The sequence below is a fragment of the Suricata suricatta genome, chromosome 17 (assembly GCF_006229205.1).
Source record: "Suricata suricatta isolate VVHF042 chromosome 17, meerkat_22Aug2017_6uvM2_HiC, whole genome shotgun sequence".
Classification (NCBI taxonomy): Eukaryota; Metazoa; Chordata; class Mammalia; order Carnivora; family Herpestidae; genus Suricata; species Suricata suricatta.
Genome location: NC_043716.1, coordinates 51,306,492 through 51,322,167, shown reverse-complemented (window position 1 = coordinate 51,322,167; position 15,676 = coordinate 51,306,492). Strand labels below are relative to the sequence as shown.

The 15,676-nt window shown below is 54.6% G+C and overlaps 1 protein-coding gene across 1 annotated transcript in view; it reads left to right on the top strand.

Annotated features, from left to right (window-relative positions):
* Window positions 1-14,775: 14,775 nt before the first annotated feature.
* The window catches only part of CDC42EP4 (CDC42 effector protein 4), a 21,034-nt gene continuing 20,133 nt past the window's right edge, over window positions 14,776-15,676 (top strand). The window contains exon 1 of the mRNA XM_029928809.1: window positions 14,776-14,901. The gene's annotated coding sequence lies outside the window, so the exon portion shown is untranslated. The remainder of the gene's footprint in view (window positions 14,902-15,676) is intronic.

The window sequence follows — 15,676 nt, the reverse complement described above, 5'->3', positions numbered from 1 at the left end:
GCTGTCTCCAGCCCCATTATCAAAAACAATGCTGGGGCACCGGGGTGGCTCAGTCGTTTGAGCGTCCGACTTCGGCTCAGGTCACGATCTCATAGTCCATGGGTTCGAGTCCGGCGTCGGGTTCTGTGCTGACAGCTCAAAGCCTGGAGCCTGCTTCGGATTCTGTGTCTCCCTCTCTCTCTGCCCCTACCTCACTCACTCTCTGTCTCTGTCTCTCACAATAAAATAAAGACATAAAAATTAAAAAAAAAAAAAAACAACAATGCCGGGGCGCCCGGGGGGCTCAATTGGCTGTACGTCCAACTTCGGTTCAGGTCACTATCTCATAATCTGTGCGTTTGAGCCCCGTGTCTGGCTCTGTGCTGACAGCTCAGAGCCTGGAGCCTGCTTCAGATTCTGTGTCTCCTTCTCTCTCTACCCCTCCCCCGCTCATTCTCTCTCTCTCTCTCTCTCTCTCTCTCTCTCTCTCTCTCTCTCTCTTTCCCTCTCTCTCTCTCTCTCTCAAATATAAATAACATTTAAAAAATTAAAAAAGCAATGCCTACCTCCATCTGCTCAAAAAACGAGGGAGGTAAGTCTGGTAAGAAGAAAAGAGAGGGGGAAAGAAAGGTATTTTCCAAAGCCAAGGAGACATGGTGTGAGGCCGTATACTGGCTTCGATTATGCATAGTTCTGCTTTCTACTGAGCAAAGATAACCTCACCTCGAAAATGTCAGCACTCAGTGGAGTTTCCTAAAGCTCTCAGAGTGACTAAATGGGAAAAGCACTTTGGGTTGGGGAGGTTAGCTAAAGAGAGCACGGGGTTGGCAGCCCTGGGTTCCCAGAAATTTCAGCTTAAACTTGAACTTGAGCTCAACCTTTACCAGCTTCCACTACCTCATCCATGGAACAGGTGCAACGTTCGCCTCTTCCAGCATCAGACTCCTCGAATAAAGTGTAGGGAAATAACCTCTTGGACAGAGGGGACCTCCGGAGATGTCCCCCGCCCCCAACCAGCCCCCTATCCCAGCTTCTCTCTCCAGAACTTTCAGAGCTGCATTTTTTCCGATTTCCCCATCTTGCTGACAAAGCACTTTGGTGGGGCTTGGCTGCAGTCACATACAGAATGTAGCTTCTCTCTTTCTTTTCAGCATCCTAGTTTCTGGCAGGGAAGAGGCCCTGAAGCAGCGGGCTCCAGAGGTTACGGGTTGTGAAGGGTGTTCTGGTAAGGTGTGGTGTAGGAAGGTAGTGGGGGGTGGGAACAAGACTTGGGTGGATCTGAGGAATCTGCTCCAGGTTGACTCCAGCAGACCCATGATGGGCTACGCCCACCACTACCCCAAGGTCTCCAGCACATTCTGCACCTGCCCTTCTCTAACGCCAACCCTTTCCTCAAGGAAATCCAAGAGACCTTACCACTTCCATTCTGGGGGCTGTTGGAGCTCTATCAAGCCAATGGCTCAGAAGCCAAGCAGGGACATAGGAATGGAAACAGAAATAACTAGTGTTTGGCTCACTTTCCTCCCAATATTGACCATCCAAGTCAACCAGGTTCATTGGGTTGGGGTTTTATTACTACTTAGGGAGAGCTTCAGCCAGGGAAGGGTTATCCCAGATGACCCTCCGCATGATCCTTCTGGAATCCGCAGCCCTGAAGGCTGGCTGCACAGACATGGGCCCCATCTAGGACCAGCCTGACTGGACAGGAAGGTTCCTCCTCTTGACCTGCATTACACATGGCGCTGCAGGGCTCTGGGGGTGGGCCGGCTGCACCTCTCCTCTGCCCCAACTGCCCTGAGCAACATGGCTTTGAAGGGTTGGGATGAGTACGGTCCTGCTTTACACCTTTTGTCCTGATGTGATCATTAGCAATGCTCCCTTTCACTTTGTTTCTTTTTTGAAATGTTTATTTATTTTGAGAGAGAGAGAGAGAGAGAGAGAGAGAATCCCAAGCAGGCTCCTCACTGTCAGTGCAGAGCCCTACGTGGGGCTCCACCCCATGAACCATGAGATCATGACTAGAGCTGAAATCAAGAGTCAGACGCTTATCCTACTTAGCCACCCAGGTGCCCCCTCACTGTGCTTCGGAATCATCTGGTCCCCACACTCCTACTGATGAGTGACACCTGACAGCCGGGCGGGTCCCAGCCTCTAGTCCCTCCTATAGCTGGACCTTTAGGCTGCCATGTTGAAGGTCTGGGAGAATGGAAGGGACCATCTCCTGGACACGAACTGTGACTTGGGACTCAGGGGTTGGCATGGAACCACCAGTGAGTCCGGTTTCTTCCAGGGCTGTGTCTTCCACTCGGTTCCACTGCGGCCAGGATGGGACACCGTGACCCCAGATTCACAGGGAAGCTCTTCCCTCTTATTCCTGTCTCAGACTCAATGTCCTGACACTTGACGGTGTGCTATCCTCAGTCCGGGGACACTTGCATTAATAGCTACAGGACACTGCTCTGTCGGGACCGTTCTGATGGAGCCCATCTTGTTAACAGGTGCCTAGGAGAACAAGAAACACGTACTCCTTTGTATAGACTCTTTCCCTATGCAGAGATCCTACCCCCATCTCTGCTCAGACTCCCCGACACTGACCCACTGTTTGAGACACTGGGTAGAAACTTGGGGGAAATCCGGGCCGGTTCTAGGCTGTCTGCAGGAATCTTGTTGGTCAGCATAGTTGATGTAGCACAAAACCCAGGCCTTGGCCATAGGAACAGAGGAAACTGGGTTCAAGTTAGGGTCGCTGGATAAAACACCAACCAAAACTCGCATGGAATGTGTTTATCCCACACCGCATAATTTGTTGTGACCTGAAATTCAGAGTTAACTGGGCATCCTCTATTTTTGTTCGCTGCCACAAATCCTAACTCCACACCAGACGCCGGTGCTCCTACAAAACCTTCTGGAACCTTGGTGTCCTTTTCCAGAAAATAGGGGATGCTGAAAGCGGCGTTGTACCCCCCACCGAAAGGTGTGTGGAGTCAGAAGGGAGATTACATGAAAACTCAATTTGTAAGCCATAACACCGTTCGGCACGTGCAAGAGATTACTGCTACTGTCCAGGGATAAAGCGACACTTAGGTGGAATCCGCTAAGAGCTTCTGGGTTTGGGCACAATTCTGGCCCCATCCATCCCGATTTCCAATCCCTTGATAAAAACATGTTCTACCTGCCTAAGGACTCATCCTGGCTAGAAATCGCATCAGTAGAAAACTTCTGATCTTAGAAATTTGGTGGGGGGAGGTGGGGGTCCTTGGAAGAAGGGCTAAGCCTGCCTTTCCGAGCCTATCAGTCACACTGGAAAACACTCCAAGCCGGAGCATTAGAGGAAAGTTCCATATGGTGGTGATCAAGTGCTAAGGGACTACAAAGAACACCACAGGACCCAAGGCAAGGAGCAGCTGGCCCCTACCCCAGGCCTGAAAGGACAATTGGAGGAGGAAGTTACTGGAACCCACAGACAGAGAAGGCTGGATGGAGAGCCAGATACCACCCGGGGGCCAGTCTGGAGGCGGAGAAGCACCATCTCCCACACTGGGCCCGGCTCTCCTTCCGTCCTCTGGTCTCCTGCCTGGGCTTCTGATGGTCCGAATTCAGTGGGAAAGTCTGAGGGCATTGGGGTGCAGTCCATGCGGGTCAGCCTCCCCTGGGGGCCCAGAGCGAGGGCTACAGGAAGGTCACGTGGCTGCTGGTGGGCCCACAGCAGTGCTTACGTGTGTGTCTTCTGATGTCAATGTCCCCATAGAGTTCCCCTCTTACTCTTTTCTGGCTGTTGACAGGGTGGAATTCAGCCTCCTAAGGCATGCTGGGAGCTTCCACCAGAACAGGTGGGAGTTTCTGGGGTATTCGAGAGTTTGAAAGCTCTTTGACTTTCTGTTGCCTGCCATCTCCTGTGCCATCTGAGCTGCGGGACAATGACAGCAGCTGATCTTTGTTGGCCACAAACCACACCCCCCACCATGCAGCATCTAGTTAATCCGCACAGCAGCCTGTGGTACAGGAATTTCACCTCCTCCCCATTTATCAGAGAAGGACACGTAGACACGGAAAGGAGAGGGGCCTGCCAGATAAGTGCCAGCGCCAGAGCTTGACCCCAGGCCTGCCTGGCTTCACTGTCCCCCCCCCCCCCCCCGCCTTGTAACCACCAAGCAGCCTGCAGGGCGGGGTCGGGGGAGGTGCTCAGACACCACTGGATGCTCTCGGAGCCTCCACGTTCTGGGTGGACGCAGGCCAGGCAGGTAATGTTGTTTCCAGATACTGATGTTCACAGGGGTGGACAAATGTTTTCCCTAAAGGGCCAGATGGTAAATATCTCGGGCTTTTCGGGGTACGTGGAGCCTGTCCTTGCAACGAAGCAGCCAAAGACAGTACCTGAATGACTGTGAGGCTGTGTTCCAATGAAGTTTTGTTTATGGACACTGAGATTCAAATTTTATATAATTTTCACATGTAATGGGATATCATTCTGGTTTTTAGTCTTTCTGAATCATTTAAGTATGTAAAAAGCAGGGGCACCTGGGTGGCTCAGTCGGTTGGGTATCTGGCTCCGGCTCAGTTCATGATCTCACGGTTTGTGAGTTCGAGCCCCACGTCGGGCTCTGTGCTGACAGCTCAGAGCCTGGAGCCTGCTTTGTGTTCTGTGTGTCTCTCTGCCCCTCCCCTGCTCATGCTCTGTCTCTCCCTCTCTCTCAAAATAAACATTAAAAAACTTAAAAAAAAACAAGAGGAGAGGACATGGAGAGACACAGAGAGAAGACAATGTGAACACAGACGCAGAGATCAGAATGGTCCATCTATTAGCCAAGGGGGCCACCAGAAGCGGGGAGAGGCAAGGGAGGAGGCTCCCCTCGAGCCTTCAGAGGGAGTGTGGTCCTGCCGACACCTTGGTTTTGGACTTCCAGCCACCAGAACGGGAGAGAATATAATTTTGTTGGTGTCTGCCACGCAGCCTGCAGTAGTCTGTTATGACAGCCCCAGGGAACGAGCCCTCCTGGCAGTTCTAGTGCGAGTGTTTTATCTTGGAGGGCTGAGGTTCAAGAGGCTCACACAGGCCGCCTGCGTCCCAGGACCAGGCGCCTCCGGGACCTCAGGCCTCCCTTCCGCTGCCGCCCTCAGCTGTCTTAGCTCTCTGCAGAAAACTGCCAGCCGGCCCTGAATTAAATTGGCAGCTCTGGGATGCTTGTTTTCCCCTTTCTCCCCAACCTCCCCGTTTCTTAAATTGTTTCCACCTCCCAGTAAGAGCCAAATAACAGTCATTCCCTGAGGTCAGGAAAAACCCTCACCCGCCACCAACCTGCAAAATATCAATCACAGATGCTGATGACCAGAACTCCGGGCGCCTCTCTCCGTCTGTGGCAGTTGCTGGATAAGTGCCGAGGGAGTGGCAGGACCCACCTGCTTTTTGGGGCCTGGCACGGTGCCTGGTATGTGGGGGGACCGCACACCCTCACACGGCAAGGCACCACTGTCCCCCACTTCTGCTAGGACACAGCAGTGCATCGCCTGATGGAAGAAACACACAGGCAGGGACACGGGTTCCTGGGAACAATAGCTCATGCTCAGCTAAACACTTTCTCAGGCACTTTGCATAAATTAATTCATTCTTACAAAGGCAGGAGCTGAAACACAGAGAGGCCTGGGGATCTGCCCAAAGTGACAGGGTCCAGGGTCGGGGCGGGGGGGGGGGGGGGGCCAGTGATATCCCCAATGCCAAGGACTGCACCAGCCAAAACGCCATGTGCCCCGGCCTGCAGAGAGCTCCTCGGGCCAAGGGAGCTGCCCACACTCCCGCATGAGACCCCTCAATGGACAGCCTGTTCCGACTCCCAGGCCTGGACGGCTTCCGTTCCACCGGCTCTTCCGCGGAGAAGATTATTGCGCCAGTGCAAGGCTCCAGGGATGACATTGAAATACAGCTGGCAATCCTGTCATTGTTTAGTGGCATGTATTGTAAAGGGATTTGGCCAAGAGCAGGCAAGATCCGGAGGGCCTCTAGAAAACGGATGGGAATGGTAGGAAGTCAGAGAAGCCACCTCAGAATTAGTCTCCGGTCGTCATTTCTTGGAAGGAAACCGGTGGGGGGCGGGGCCGACCTGTGGGGGCGGGGCCGACCTGTGGGGGCGGGGCCGGAGAAACCAGACCGCATCTGTTTGCAGTTTTCCAGCCTGCCTCTCTCCACCTCTCCTCACCCAGCCCTCTGTAATCAGCCCCCTGTCTGTGCTTGTCCGGCCTCATCCTCCTGTCTAGACCCGTCCTGCAGACACCGGGCCCTGAATCACAGACCGGCTCCATTCTGTGGCCTCTCTCAGCTCTTGGGATGAGGAGTGGAGGTGTTTTTCTCATAACGCCATGACCTCACCTGGGGGTGGGGGAGTTGCTGGAGATCCTGCCCCAGCGAGCTTCCTCAGCACCGCCTGGACTGCGGGGGGCTGGGAGGTGGGGGGTGAGGGAACACCCTCAGGGCCCCGGGAGCAGGCCAGCGAGGACATACAAGAGAGAAGCAGGCTGAGTGTAAGGGACACACAACTATGCACAACTACAAGAAGACAACTGACACTCGACCTCCTAGGAGGGAGGCCCAGGAAGTGGGTCAGCTCAGAGACCGCTGCCTCCCGAAAGGGGAGCTCTCCCTGAGAGCCATGACTGGGAAGGGGTGAGGTGGAGAGAGAGCCCAGTGCTTCAGGCTCTTCTGATTCTCCAAGAACCAGAAATCCCAATGGTATGTGAATCCTCTCATGCTTCAATACTATATATATACACAGTAAGCACGGTTGTGGTGTTGCAGCCGATCACATCTTCCCAAAATGATCGCTACCTTTCTCCCGTCTCACTTACCCCTCTTACAATGTAACTTCCACATCCCTCCATCCAGCGATGGAGCCAATGTTCCCTCCCCTGGAACCTGGCTGGGAAGGGAATGTGACTACGGCAGAAGGGAGGCTATGTGATTTTCAAGGTCATTGTTACGGGATGAACTGTGCCACCCCAAAGATGTCCCCAAGGCCTACCCCCCCCCCCGCAGGACGTATGGATGTGACCTTCTTTAAAAATAGAGTCTTCAGAGACGATCAGGTTAAGAAGAGGTGGGTTCTAATTCAAGATGTTTCGCATCCTTATAAGAAGGGGAAATGGACACAGAGACAGATACACACGGAAGGAAGACAGTGTAGAGATGAATGAAGAGGGCCAGGGAAAGACAGAGGATTAGGGGGGGTGGATCTACAAACCGAGGGATGCCTGAGTCCACCAGGAGCTAAGAGAGAGCATGGAACACTTCTGCCTCATAGTCTCAGAAGGAAGCAGCCCTGCTAATGGCTTGATTTTGAACTTCTAGCCTCCAGAACTATGAGAGAATGAATTTCTGTTAAGTCACCACTCTGTGGTAGTTGATTATGACAGCCTTACAAAACCGGTACAGTTATAAAAGATCAAATAATAGTTTCTGTCTGGTTCTCTTGGGACACGTGATGTTGGCACCTGGCTGCCATATTGTGAGGAAGCCCAAACTATCCCACATGGAGAAGCCATACATAGATGTTCTGGCTGATAGCCAGCATTAACCACCAGGGTCAAGGTGACCCAGTCTGATGCCAGCCCCCAGCCACTGAGTCACACCACCCATAGTTGCCCCCCACCCCCAACGCTGCCTTCAATCTTAACAACTTCGACCTCTTACATCATGAAACAGAAAGTAGTCATTTTTTCTGTGCCGGTTCTGAATTCCCGAGACCCACAGAATCTAGAAGCATAATGAAATGGATGCTTGGAAGGAATTTGTTTGGCAGTAATAGTAACTGGAACAGCTGTGGACATCAAACAGAATATATCTTCAGGCTGTGTCCAACCCACAGGCCACTAGGTGGCCTTTGGAGAAGATCACAAGGCTGCCTGTGGCCTCCATGAGGCTAAAAAGGCCATGCCTTCTCCACATCCTTGGGGAAAGGGGCAGTGACATGAAATGCAAAGGGTAGGAAAGAATCGGGATGAGCTGGGCCACTGGGACAGGACCATCTGGGTGGGGATGGGGTGTGTGCAAGAAGTCACCCTCAACTAGCAAAGATCCCACATCAAGATTGCAGGTTCCAAGAGGCTCTGCTTGCCAGACTGTGTAGAAAAGAGGTCTCTGGGAAAGATCTGCAGCCCCATGGATGTAGAGTCTCATAGGGCTTTCTGGAGATCCGATGAGCTAATAGATGCAAATCCCCCAGAAAGTGGCTGAAGTCTTATGAAAACTGACTTGTCCTGAGTCTTCCTGTCATTGTGATTGGTGGTGTAATTTTTCAGTGTTCTGAAGCCTTGGGGTCTCCCAGAAGGGCCTCAAGAGGTAAAGCAGGTGGGATTCTGGGAGCCTCATGCCACTTCAAGTTCAATAGGACCACTGTGATCTGTTTTGTATCTTGTCCAGTTTCACTTGAGCGGTAGAGAGAAGGACTCCCTGCTTATAAAAATAAAATCTTTGAAAACCACCCATGCAGCAAGCCCAGCGCTAGCCTGGGGTTAGAGCTCACGCCTTTTCCCAGGTCCTGCTAGTCGCACACTGTGTGACCTTGGAAAATCACTTCACCCCTCTGGATTTGATTTTCTGCCCTGTAAAGTGAGTGGCCTGGGATATGGCCCACATTCTGTTATCTGCCCTAAAGTAGCCAAACTAGGGGCGCCTGGGTGGCTCAGTCGGTTAAGCGTTTGACTTCAGCTCAGGTCATGATCTCATGGTTCGTGGGTTCGAGCCCCGCGTCAGGCTCTGTGCTGACAGCTAGCTCAGAGCCTGGAGCCTGCTCCAGATTCTGTGTCTCCATCTCTCTCTGACCCTCCCCTGCTCATGCTCTCTCTCTCAAAACAAAATCAAACAAAAAAACATTAAAGTAGCCAAACTATGTGCTCAGAAAGAAAGGGAAAATATTCTCTGGTGCAAATTTCCATGCAATCAATTTATTTTATTACAAGGCCCATATGCCTTCCCATGTGGCGCTCTCTCTGTTATCTTCTGATGGCCTTGCCTGAGCAAAGTTTGCTTTGCCGGAGGAATCCCTGGATATCAGTCAGCCAGGATTCCGTCTGCTACCCAGAAACGCCTCTGGTCTGGGCCTGGGGCAGTCTGCTGTCTGAAGCTGAGTTCTCACTGCTGGCTCCAACCACAACTGACTTGTGAAGGCGACGGAAGGTTTGGGCAGAGGAGAAAGCCAGCGTCCTGCGGCATCAAGCCATCAAGCTGGGAAGTGAAAATTAGCCTTGACATCAGGCTAGGATGAGTTATTGTTATGACTCGAAGGCTTTGCAGGACCCGAAGAAGGACACGTGTGTGCACACATGCACACTCGCATAGACACGTGCACACATACCTGACAGCACTGACAGGAAACTAAAGACACTGGAGAAAACCAATGCTGTGGCCACAACGAGGGGCTCTGATACTTATAATATGCCATAAACACATTTTCTGGCACCTCTGCCTCGTTCTCCCCACAAGAAGAGACACAGAGATCACAGATCCTTTTCTGCTCTTGCAGCTCCTTGGCAGCCATTAGCTCAAGACACATCACACTGGCTTGAATTTGGGGATGGATTCAAGAGGGCAAGACAGATGTCCCTTAAAGCCTGTTTCTTCCAGAGGAACTTCCTTCTGTGTGTCCTGGAAGGGAGGGGGGCGGCGAGGAGAGCCTAGGAAAAGCCTGGGGTCAGGCAGAAGTACACAAGCATAGGTCATCCCAGGGATCTGGGATCTGGGGGGCTCAGTGCAAAGGGAGGGAAAGAGGTAGAAGGCTCCAGTGAAAGGTACAGGCACAAGGACCTCCTGCTTTGAGGAGGCTGTCCCTTTAAGCGCTTGGAACATGTGGGGCGACGTGTCATATCACATTGGGTCAGAGAGGATGCTGTGTGACGCCTTCAGCTCTGGTCATCTCCTCTTCATCCCCGGGCCATGCACTGAGCTCCTCGAAGGGATTTAATTGGGGTCTTTGGTGTGGATGGGGGCTGGTGGAGACAGGGCGACAGAGGTGAGGGAGGACATGGCTGGGGCCTCCTAGGAACGGCCTCGAGTCTGTCCTTGAGACTGAGGAAGAACCTTCCCGGGCAGATAGGAGTGTGTCTGCGTGGTAGAGACGGTGCTCCCTCTCCCTCCCCCTGCCTGCTGGCCAAGTATAGTTGATGAGGTCACACGCTTCGCTTCGGCTAGAATCAGCTTCCCTTCCTGCTGTCTTGTCTTGCAGCTGGAACCTTGGGTCTCAGAGTGCCACCGCTGAGGGTCTTTTTCAGTCTAGGATCTAGACTCAGTAGCAGTGGAATGGTGGGCGGATTACTTAGCCTTTTCCTATTTTAATCTGAAAAATGGGAGTAAAGTCTACTACTTCGTAGGACTGAGATATAGAATTCCTTTTTTTTAATGTTTTATTTATTTTTGATACAGAGAGAGACAGAGCATGAGAAGGGGAAGGACAGAGAGAGAAGGAGACACAGAACCGGAAGCAGGCTCCAGGCTCTGAGCTAGCTGTCAGCACAGAGCCTGACGCAGGGCTCGAACCCATGAACGTGAGATCTGACCTGAGCCAAAGTCAGAGGCTTAACCGACTGAGCCACCCAGGTGCCTCGAGATATAGAATTCTTAACTCAGAGTAAAGTACTCAGCAGGTGACAGCGACCTTGCTTTTCCTAAGGGCCCCTCTTAGGCCACATTTGCCTCTGATTTGGGCTTTTGGGGAGGAGACAAGTCTTTTCTGAGCGCGGACAAAAGCTCTTTTCTCGCCCCAGTTGCTTTTCCTTCCATCTTTTCAGGGGCCCGCGAGGGTTTCTGGTTATCAGGGGCTGCCCTCCAGCCGAGCTGGGTCTCTGCGCGCCCCCACCTCGAGACAGTGACAGAGAACTCTGGGCGAGCCCCCCCACCCCCACCCAGGCCTGAGAGACTCCTTTATCAGAAGTCTAGGACTGTCTCTTGCAGATAATGCTATTCTTTTTTTTTTTTCTTTTCTTTTCTGTTAGCTCAATTCTGGGAAACACTAACAAAAACGGGCCCACTCTTGCCCAAGAGAGAGACGCTCAGGAGCAAACTTGTTCCAGAAAGTCTAACTCGAGCTCTTAATTTTGAGACTGGCCCGTTTCCACATCACAAGCTCTCGTGTGGCCCCAGCCGGACGCTCAACTCTGGCCTGCGTTTCCTACCAGCCTCACATCAGCTCCCTGAGGTGGGTACCCATATGCCCTCTACTTACAGATAAGCAAACTGAGCTCCAGACACTCAAGTGACTTCTTTCCGGTTATACAGTGACAGTGGGGACCTGAACCCAGAGAGTCCGGCCTCAGGGATCTGCCTTCCCAATCCAGACCTGCAGGCCCTTAGAGAGGAGGACTCCGCTGACAGGCAAGGCTGGCATTTCTTGCTCGTCCTGGGGGTCGAAGCTCTGGACATCAGAAATCTGGGGACCACACGAAACATTCTTCCAGGGTCCCTGTTTCTGGGACTTGCTATCTTTAGCTGAGGTCTATGCTAAGTTTTTGAGGACCCCAGAACTATGACTGTATCTTTCTTGCCCATCTTTCTCTCCCTCCCAGATGAACGAGATAGTCAGTATCATCTCCCCGCTTCCTGGAAATGTCGGCACTCAGTGGTCAGGGGCAGCGTGTTAAGGACAGGCTGATGCACAGTGACAGACAGGACCCCTAAGTGGTGGGGGGGAGGGGGAAGGCTGTGCTTTTTCCCCAGCAGAAAGATAGAAGAGGGGACCACGGTACCCAGAAGCCTAAAGTCTGATTCAGCAACAATACTAGCAACAAGGGTCCCTTACATTGGACTTGACAGTTCAAAAAGCAAGGTCACGCATTTGTCTCCTTTCATCCTTCTGACAGCCTCCTGTGGGCTAGATTGTCACTGCACCCTCCCTACAGAGGGGACTCAGAGAGATTAAGTGACTCCCCCAAGGTCACACAGCCCAGATGTTCTGCCCCCACATCCGGACTCATTTCCAGTAAATTCCATGGCCTCTCCGCCCCTTGACCCACCCCATCACCTTCTTCAGGTCCAGCTCAACCCTACGGTCACCTCCTGCCTCCAGGCTCACCGAGCCTGGTAAGCAGTGTGTCTCACTCACCAAGGAGGGCCAGGGCGCCTCTGAGACACAGTGGGTCTCCCTCAGCCCCTGAGCCCTGGGAGGATGCCTGACCCTGTGGATGGCCCAGCACGGTCACTGAGGGGCTCACTTTGAGGCTGGGGTTGCAAGCCGGGGGAAAGGAGCGGCACAGGGCTCCGGACTCTGCTGTTCATTCATCTGGCCAATGTACTGTATGCTGCCCCACACTGGTCCGCCATCGTCCGGACTCCAGCCTGTCCCCGGGAGCCTGTGGGAATGAACTCCTGTTTTACTTTCTGGGTATCCTGGCTGCCCCAAAGCCCTGATATCGTTAAATCCCTCAGAAGGGGGTTCATGCACCTGGAGCCTGGGGCAAAAGAGCTGCCACCCCAAAGGCAGACTTTTCCCCACAGGGACGGAGGGCCTGGCCCTGACTGCAGGCTCTGGGCCAATAGCCTGGTATCCTGGGGATTTTCCCAGGCTGCACAGCCGAGGTTACCCGGCCCTCTGAAAGGGCTCCAGGTGCTTCTCTCAAGCAGGGAACCAAGGCCTGAAAGAGCCCCTGCCCATCAGGGTGGGCATGAATAGCCAAGGGGGGGTTAAGGCCTCAGATCCCACGGCTCCATCCCACGCTGTGCTGACATCAGGCCCTGCTGACCCCTGGAGGTGCCCACCTGGGCCATTTTGGCTAACCTCAGCCGCGGGGAAATGATGAAGGGACTCAGGATGGAGCTGGGAAACCATAGATCAGGTCATTCTGGAAAGTAAAATGACTGGCCCGGAGTCATACTTTATGGCAAAGCCGACTAGGTGCCCTCTCTACAAGGAACTAGAATTGACCTCCCTAATGTAATGGACCCTCAAGGCTGGGACAAATTAACATGAACTAAGGTGCCCAGAGCCCAGCGCTGACAAAGCAGGGAGGTGTGTGTTTGGGATGGGTAGGCGCCCTGGGGAGCAGGGGTAGGGCAGGCCCTTGCAGTTTAAGGATCACGTATGCCCATCCCCCCAGGGCAGGCCCCAGCACTTTCCACAGCCAGGAACACGTGCCCAGGCCTAAAGGCTTATAGGTCAAGTTATCACAAAGGTGCAGTTAAGACTTCAGATCCCTCTCCAAAGTCAGGAGCTTAGAGCTCGCCAGAAATTTCAAGGTCGATGTTCAAGCTTCAAGCTTCTTGTTTTGTGAATTTCCTCTGCTTACCCATAGGCCGCTCTAGTCTGAAAGGTTAGAGCAAAACAGCCTCAGTAGATACTTAGGAGGCAAAGGCCCCTAGAAATTCACAGGAAAAAGTAACACTTTCAGTCAAGTCTTCCTTCCAGGAAAGGTTCTAGCAAAGCAGTGGGGATCACCGGCTAGAAGCACCCACTGTGTTCCTTCCCCCTATCGCCTACATCCCTACATCGCTGTGGGCATTCTGAGGGCAGGGCTGGGGTTTACACATCTTTGCCCCAAAGGCAAACCACACTGAATGGTTAAAAGTTTGAGGAAGGAGCCTCCCTGCAGAGCACTGAAGTTGGATTAGGAGGGGAGGAATTACAAAGACTTTGTAATGTGAGGACTTTGTCCTGGAGGTATGCTTAATTGATGTGTAATCTAAATGGGAAGGCCAACCCCCCCCCCACCTGTAATATGGAGAACAAATTACTACACAGCTACCCCTAACAGACAAAATTATGTGTTAAAATTGCAGGGAAGCAGGGGGCAGGGTGCGGTGCCTCGGCCAACCAGGTTAAGTTTTCTCCGGACAGATAAGGTTAAGCTGTGGTTTCAGGAGAGAAAGGATCTGGAATGCCAGCAACGTGGAGCAAAGCAGGAGCCCAAAGGGGCCCATGGAGGGGTCCCATGGAAAGCCACGTGGGTTGGGGGCAGAGGGAGTCTGGAGCCTGCAGCCCACCTCTGTCTGACTCACTTTATATTTTTTTATATTTACTTTAAAAAAAAATTTTTTTTAAGTCATCTCTTCGCCCATTGTGGGTCTCTAACTTACAATCCGGAGATCAAGAGTCGCAGGCTCCACCGACGGAGCCAGCCAGGCGCCCCTCGCCTGACTTCCTTTGAAACCCAGGGAGCTAGCTGCTAAGGGCAAGGGAATTCTCGGAGCCGTGTCCGCTCTCTTGTGCAATCTCCCTCCATTGGCGTGTATTACTCCGGTGATGATCATTTACAAATGGAAGCCATTCCTCCAAGAAGGAGACCAAGGCCTGCTTCTCTGGGACTCACGACGTCATCGTCCTCGAGGTCCACCTGGGGCAGAACCTTAGCCTCCGCGATACTCAGGAGGCAAAGGGCACATACCTTGGGAAAGCAAGCCGATCAAAGCCAGGTCACCCCGCCCAGACCCCTCTAACACCCTCTACCGGGCAGTGGGGGCGGCTTCTTCCCGCCCTCCCCCCGGCTTCCAGTAAGGGTCCGGGTCCGGGACGGAACCCGAGGGGCGCAGGCCCCGGGCTCCCTTTTCGCGTCGGTGCCGGGAGGCTGGAGGCGGGGTGGGGATGGGGGAGTACTAGTTCCTGGTCACCGCTGGGGCCCCGGGGCCCCCACCGGCCCCGCTCCGCCCCACCTGGAGCCCCGACAGTCTCAGACTCGCAGATTTGAACTGAGGAGGCCGAGCGGCCGGGCGGGAGTTCCCAGCCGCCATTGGCTGAGGCGGCGCCGTGACTTCAGCGCCAAGGGCGCGGGAGGGGGGGCGCGGGAGGAGCCTGGAAGGGGAGTGTCGGAGCGGCTCGCCGCCCAGCGAGCCCGAGAGCCAGAGGGAAACCGACGCCGGCGCTGACATGGGCCTCCAGCCCCGGCGCCGCGCGGAGCCCACGGAGGGGACAGCGCAGCCGCGCCGCTTCGGCGCTCGGGTCTCTGGGGACCCAGGTAGGCGACAGCAGCCCACGCCGTGCGAGGCCTGGGTGGGCTCCGCCTGGGGGGAGCTCGAGGCCCCCGGTGGGGCGGAGAGCATGGAAGACGCCGTGACAGGGGGCCGAGGGGCGGGAAGGGGGGCTCAGAGACCCCACCCCCATCCCCCCTCCTGGTCCCGGTCCGGGGTGGGAGGTCTGGGCCGGAGCGCGCGCGGGGCTGCCCAGGTGGTGGGACCCGGTGTCCGAGCCGAGCGGGCTTAGGGGAGGAGGGGGTGGCCGAGAGGCGGCGTAACTGCGCTCTGCCTCGATTTCCTCTCCCCAGACTGGGATTCGGCGTCCCGTCCGGGGCGCTGCTGGGGCGGGGGTGGTCCCCGGCTCTCGAGGTCGGCCTGTTGGCTGGGCAATGGGGCGTGCGCCCGGAGAGGCAGGAGCACGACAATCGCGGGGCGCCGCCCGTCGTCTCCGCGAGGGGGGCGTGTGTGCGCACGGAGTTCTCCGTGAATAAGGACCGAATTCTTCGCGTGTAGTGGCGGAGGCGTGCACACACGCGCTCGCTCTCGTACACACGCTGCAGCACACGCCACCCAGTGTCACAGAGCGAGGGAGGAAAGAGGGAAGGAGCTGCCTGGAAGGGAACAGCCGAGGCAACAAATACTCCCCCCGTCCAGCCCCTCCCGCCGCTCCCGCTTCCTGGGAGACCTGGAGGCCTCGGCGGGAGCGGCTCGGTGCCTCCCCGGCGGGGTGGGGCGCAGCCGAGCCGGTGGCCCTGGCAGGGGGCCCCGCGCGGGATC